Source organism: Pan paniscus, chromosome X (assembly GCF_029289425.2).
Source record: "Pan paniscus chromosome X, NHGRI_mPanPan1-v2.0_pri, whole genome shotgun sequence".
NCBI classification, from domain to species: domain Eukaryota; kingdom Metazoa; phylum Chordata; class Mammalia; order Primates; family Hominidae; genus Pan; species Pan paniscus.
Genome location: NC_073272.2, coordinates 75,731,423 through 75,739,040, shown reverse-complemented (window position 1 = coordinate 75,739,040; position 7,618 = coordinate 75,731,423).

Here is a 7,618-nt window from a genome sequence, read left to right as displayed (position 1 = left end):
CCAAATAGGAAAAGCTTACAACTAACATACTGAATGATGAAGCTGAAATTTTTCCTGTAAGATCAGGAGTAAGGTAAGGATGTTCACTCTAGCCACTTCTATTTACATGGTACTGTTTTCCTAGCTAGAGCAAATAGGCAAGAAAGAAAGAAAGAATTGCAATCAAATCATATAGAAAAAGTAATATTATCTCTGTTCACAAATTACATAATCTTATATAGAAAACACTAAAGATGCTACCCTAAAAACTATTAGAACTAATAAATGAATTTGGCAGTGTTGTACGATAGAAAACGAACATATAAAAATTAGCTGCATTTCTATGCACTAACAAGGAACAATCTGAAAAAGAAATTAAGAAAACAATTCTATTTAAAATAACAGAAAAGGGGGGATCTGGCAGGATGGCCAAATAGGAACTGCTCCAATCTGCAACTCCCAGTGAGACCAACACAGAAGGTACATGATTTCTGCATTTCCAATTGAGGTACCCAGCTCATCTCTTTGGGACTGATTAGACAGTGGGTGCAGCCCATGGAGGGTGAGCAGAAGCAGGATGGGGTGTCGCCTCACCCAGGAAGTGGAAGGGGTCAGGAAACTCCCTCCCCTACCCAAGGGAAGCCATGAGGGACTGTGCTGTGAGGCACGGTTATATCTGGCCCAGATACTACACATTTCCCATGGTTTTTCAACCTGCAGACCAGGAGATTCCCCCGGATGTCTACACCACCAAGTCCCTGGGTTTCAGGAACAAAACTGGGCAGCCATTTGGGCAGACCCTGAGCTAGCTGCAGAAATTTTTTTTCATACCACAGTGGGGCCTGGAACACCAGCAAGACAGAACCGTTCACTCTCCTTGAAAGGGGGCTGAAGCCAGGGAGCCAAGTGGCCTAGCTTAGCGGGTCCCACCCACAAAAAGCCCAGCAAGCTAAGATCCACTGGCTTGAAATTCTCGCTGCCAGCACAGCAGTCTGAAGTAAACATGGTATGCTTCAGCTTGGTGAGGGGAGGGGCATCTGCCATTACTGAGGCTTGACTAGGCAGTTTTCCCCTCACAGTGTAAACAAAGCTGCCAGGAAGTTCGGATTGGGCAGAACCCACTCCAGCCTGGCAAAGCCACTGTAGCGAGACTGCCTTTCTAGATTTCTCCTATCTGGTCAGAGCATTTCTGAAAGAAAGGCAGCAGCCCCAGTCAGGGGCTTATAGATAAAACTCCCATCTCCCTAGGAGAGAGCACCTAGGGGAAAGGGTGGCTGATGGGCGCAGCTTCAGCAGACTTAAACATCCCTTCCTGCCAGCTCTGAAGAGAGCAGTGAATCTCCCAGCACAGTGCTCGAGCTCTGCTAAGGGAAAGACTGCCTCCTCAAGTGAGTCCCTCACCCCATGCCTCCTGACTGGGAGACATTTCCCAGCAGAGGTCGACAGACACTTCAAACAGGAGAGCTCTGGCTGGCATCAGGTGGGTGCCATCCTGGGATGAAGCTTCCATAGAAAGGAGCAGGCAGCAATCTTTGCTGTTCTGCAGACTCTGCTGGTGATACCTAGGCAAACAGGGTCTAGAGTGGACCTCGAGCAAGTTCCAGCAGACCTGCAGAAGAAGGGCCTGACTGTTAGAAGGAAAACTAACAAACAGAAGGCAATAACATCAACATCAACAAAAAGGATGCACACACAAAAACCCAATCCAAAGGTCTTCAGCATCAAAGATCAAAGGTAGATAAATCCATGAAGATGAGGAAAAACCACCACAAAAATGCTGAAAATTCCCAAAACCAGAATGCCACTGCTTCAAAGTATTACAACTCCTCTCCAGCAAGGGAACAAAACTGGATGGAGAGTGAATGAGATTGATGAATTGACAGAAGTACGCCTCAGAAGGTGCATAATAACAAACTCCTCTGAGCTAGAGGAGCATGCTGTAACCCAATGCAAGGAAGCTAAGAAACTTGATAAAAGGTTACAGGAATAGTTAACTAGAATAACCAGTTTAGAGAAGAACTTAAATGGCCTGATGGAGCTGAAAAACACAGCACGAGAACTTTGTGAAGCATACACAGGTATCAGTAGCTGAATCAATCAAGTGGAAGAAAAGATATTAGAGATTAAAGATCAACTAAATGAAATAAAGCATAAAGACAAGATCAGAGGAAAAAGAAAGAAAACGAAGGAATAAAGCCTCCAAGAAATGTGGGACTATGTGAAAAGACCAAACCTATGATTGATTGGTGTACCTGAAAGTGACAGGGAGAATAGAACCAAGTCGGAAAACACAATTTAGGATATTATCCAAGAGAGCTTCCCCAATTTAGCAAGATAGGTCAACATTCAAATTCAAGAAATACAGAGAACACCACTAAGCTACTCCTTGAGAAAAGCAACCCCAGGACACATAATTGTCAGATTCACTGAGACTGAAATGAAGGAAAAAATGTTAAGGGCAACCAGAGAGAAAGGTCAGGGTACTCACAAAGGAAAGCCCATCAGACTAACAGCGGATCTCTTGGCAGAAACCCTACAAGCCAGAAGAGAGTGGGAACCAATATTCAACATTCTTAAAGAAAAGAATTTTCAACCCAGAATTTCATATCCAGCCAACTAAGCTTCATAAGTGAAGGAGAAATAAAATCCTTTACAGAAAAGCAAATGCTGAGGGATTTTTGTCACCACCAGGTCTGCCTTAAAAGAGATCCTGAAGGAAGCACTAAATATGGAAAGAAAATTTGTTACCCACCACTGCAAAAACATACCAAAATAAGAACCAACGACACTGAAGAAACTGCATCAACTAATGTGCAAAATAACCAGCTAGCATCATGGTGACAGGATCAAATTCACACATAACACTATTAATTTTAAATGCAAATGGGCTAAATGCCCCAATTAAAAGACACAGCCTGGCAAATTAGATAAAGAGTGAAGACCCATCAGTGTGCTGTATTCAGGAGACCCATCTCACGTGCAAAGATGCACATAGGCTCAAAATAAAGGGATGCAGGAATGTTTACCAAGCAAATGGACAGAAAAAAAAAGGCAGGGGTTGCAATCCTAGTCTCTGATAAAACAGACTTTAAACTAACAAAGATCAAAACAAAAAAGACAAAGAAGGGCATTACATAATCTTAAAGGGAACAATGCAACAAGAAGAGCTAAATATCCTAAATATATATACACCCAATACAGGATCACCCATATTCTTTTATTTTTTATTTTATTATTATTATTATTATTATTATTATTATTAGAGATGGAGTTTCACTCTGTTGGCCAGGCTGGAGTGCAGTGGCACAGTCTCGGCTCACTGCAACCTCCACCTCCGAGGTTCAAGCAATTCTCCTGTCTCAGTTTGCTGAGTTGCTGGGACTACAGGTACCTGCCACCATGCCTGGCTAATTTTTGTGTTTTTAATAGAGACGGGGTTTCACTATATTGTTCAGGTTGGTTTTGAACTCCTGATCTCATGTGATCTGCCCATCTTGGCCTCCCAAAGTGCTGGGATTACAAGCATGAGTGACTGCGCCCAGCCAGGAGCACCCATATTCTTAAAGCAAGTTCTTAGAGACCTACGAAAAGACTTAGACTCCCACACGATAGTAGTGAGGGATATTAACACCCCACTGTCAATATTATACAGATCAACGAGAGAGAAAATTAAAAAAGATATTCAGGACTTGAACTCACCTCTGGATGAAATGGAGCTAATATACATCTACAGAACTCTCCACCCCAAATCAACAGAATATACATTCTTCTCAACACCTCACCGCACTTATTCTAAAATTGACCACATAATAGGAAGCAAAACACACCCCAGCAAATGCGAAAGAACAGAAATCATAACGAACAGTCTCTCAGACCACAGTGTGATCAAATCAGAAATCAGGTTTAAAAAACTCACTCAAAACCACACAACTACATGTAAACTGAACTACTTGCTCCTGAATGACTACTGGGTAAATAACGAAATTAAGACAGAATTAATTAAGTTCTTTGAAACCAATGGGAAAAAGACACAACATACCCGAATATCTGGGACCTGGCTAAAGTAGTGTTTAGAGAGAAATTTACAGCACTAAATGCCCATATCAGAAAGCGGGAAAGATCTAAAATTGACACCCTAACATCACAATTAAAAGAACTAGAGAAGCAAGTGCAAACAAATTCAAAAGCTAGCATTAGGACAAGAAATAACTAAGATCAGAGTAGAACTGAAGGAGATAGAGACACGAAAAACTCTTCAAAAAATCAATGAATCCAGGAACTGGTTTTTTGAAAAGACTAACAAAATAGACCATTAGCCAGACTAATAGAGAAGAAAATGGAGAAGAATCAAATACACCTCTCTGCAAATAAACTAGAAAATCTAGAAGACATGGAGAAATTCCTAGACATACCCCCTCCACAGACTAAACCAATGAGAAGTCAAATCCCTGAAGAGTCCAATTACAAGTTCTGAAATTGAGACAGTGATTAATAGCCTAACAAACAAAAAAAGCCTAGGACTAGACGGATTCACAGCCAAATTCTGCCAGAGGTACAAAGAGGAATTTCCTTCTGAAACTATTCCAAGCAATAGAAAAAGAGAGAAACCTCCCTAACTGATTTTATGAAGCCAGCATCATCCTGATACCAAAACCTGGCAGAGACACAGTGAAAAAAACAATTTCAGGCCAATAGCCCTGATGAACATTGATGTGAAAATCCTCAGTAAAATGCTGGCCAACTAATCCAGCAGCACATCAAAAAGCTGATCCACCACGATCAAGTCGGCTTCATCCCTGGGATGCAAGGCTGGGTCAACATACAGAAATTAATAAATGTAATCCATCACATAAAAATAACCAATGACAAAAACCACATGATTATATCAATAGATGCAGAAAAGGCCTTCAAAACAATTCAACACCCCTTCATACTAAAAACACTCAATAAACTAGGTATTGATAGAACATATCTCAAAATAAAAAGAGCTATTTATGACAATCCCACAGCCAGTATCATACTGAATTGGCAAAAGCTGGAAACATTCCCTTTGAAAACTGACAGAAGACAAGGATGTCTTCTCACTACTCCTATTCAACATAGTATTGGAAGTTCTGGCCAGGGCAATCAGGCAAGAGAAAGAAATAAAGCATATTCTAATAGGAAGAGAGGAAGTCAAATTGTCTCTGCTTGCAGATGACATGATTATATATTTAGAAAACCCCATCATCTCAGCCCAAAATCTCCTTAAGCTAGTAAGCAACTTCAGCAAAGTCTCAGGATACAAAATTAACGTGCAAAAATCACAAGCGTTCCTATCCACCAGTAATAGACAAACAGAAAGCCAAATCATGAGTCAACTGCCATTCACAATTGCTACAAAGAGAATAAAATACCTAGGAATACAACTTACAAGGAGTGTGAAGGACCGCTTCAAAGAGCACTACAAACCACTGCTGAACGAAATAAAAGAGGACACATAGAAATGGAAAAACCTTCAGTGCTCGTGGATATGAAGAATCAATATTGTGAAAATGACCTTAGTGCCCAAAGTAATTTATAGATTTAATGCCATTCCCATCAAGCTACCATTGAATTTTTTCACAGAATTAGAAAAACCTACTTTAAATTTCATATGGAACCAAAAAGGAGCCTGTATAGCCAAGACAATCTTAAGCAAAAAGAACGAAGCTGGAGGTATCATGCTACGTGGCTTCAAACTATACTACAAGGCTACAGTAACCAAAATAGCATGGTACTGGTACCAAAACTGATATATAGACCAATGGAACAGAACAGAGGCCTGACAAAAAACACTACACATCTACAACCATCAGATCTTTGACAAACCTGACAAAACAAGCAATGGGGAAAGGATTCACTGTTTAATTAATTGTGTTGGGAAAACTGGATAGCCATATGCAGAAAACTGAAACTGGACCCCTTCCTTACACCTTATATAAAAATTAACTCAAGACGGATTAAAGACTAAAATGTAAGACCTAAAACCATAAAAACCCTAGAAGAAAACCTAGCAAATACCATTCAGGTTATAGGCATCAGCTAAGACTTCACGACTAAAACACCAAAAGCAATGGCAACAAAAGCCAAAATTGACAAATGGGATCTAATTAAACTAAAGAGCTTCTGCACAGCAAAAGAAACTAGCATCAGAGTGAACAGACAACCTACAGAATGGGAGAAAATTTTTACAATCAATTCATTTGACAAAGGGCTAATATCCAGAATCTGCAAGGAACTTAAACAAATTCACAAGACAAAACCAAACAATCCCATCGAAAAGTGGGCAAAGGATATGAACTCTTCTCAAAAGAAGACATTTATGTGACCAACAAAAATGAAAAAAGCTCATCATCACTTATCATTATAAAAATGCAAATCAAAACCACAATGTGATACCATCTCATGCCAGTTAGAATGGCAATCATTAAAAAGTCCAGAAACAACAGATGCTGGAGAGGATGTGGAGAAATAGGAATGTTTTTCCACTGTTGGTTGGAGTGTAAATTAGTTCAACCATTGTGGAAGACATTGTGGTGATTCCTCAAGGCTCTAGAACCCGAAGTACCATTTGACCCAGCAATTCCATTACTGGGTATACACTCAAAGGATTATGAATTATTTTACTATAAATACATATGCACACGTATGTTTATTGCAACACTATTTACAATGGCAAAGACTTGGACCCAACCCAAATGCCCATCAATGATAGACTGGATAGATAAACTGTGGCACATATGCACCATGGAAAACTATGCAGCCATAAAAAAGAATGAGTTTGTGTCCTTTGCAGGAACATGGATGAAGCTGGAAACCATCATTCTCAGCAAACTAACACAGGAACAGAAACCAAACACCGCATGTTCTCACTCATAAGTGAGAGTTGAACAATGAACACACATGGACACAGGGAGAGGAAGATCACACACTGGGGCCCATCGGGGGGTGAGGGGCAAGGGGAAGGATAACATTAGGGGAATTATCTATTGTAGATGACAGGTTGATTGGTGCAGCAAACCAGCATGTCAAATATATACCTATGTAACATACCAGCACATTCTGCACATGTGTCCCAGAACTTAAAGTAGAATTTGAAAAAATTTTAAAAAATAAAACAACACAAAAAAGAATAAAATAGAAACAAACTTAACCAATTATGCAGAGGATTTTCACACTGAAAATGACAAAGCATTGCCAAAATAAATGAAAGATGTCACAAATGGAAGACTACCCAATGTTCATGAATTGGAAGATTTATGATGGTTAAAATTTCCATACTATCCAAAGTGATTGGCAAAAGATTTAAAAAGAAACAATTAAAGGAAGACAGCTCACAATATTAAAGCAGCTACAGAACAGGACTATTGCTCAACCTGCTCTAAATTTAGATTTTTTTCTAGCCCAATGGACAGAAGAAGAGCAGATTGTACCACTTCCATGGGATAATACCATCCCCAATTGGCTACTCTGACAAGAATTAGATCAAATCTAAAAAGACAATGTCTTCAAGATGATTTTTGTACCTTTGTACCATAAAAGCATATGCTGAGGAACCTAAGCAGGATGAATGAAAGGGAGGAAACCTGTGATATTGTTATTCATTTTGTTGATTTTT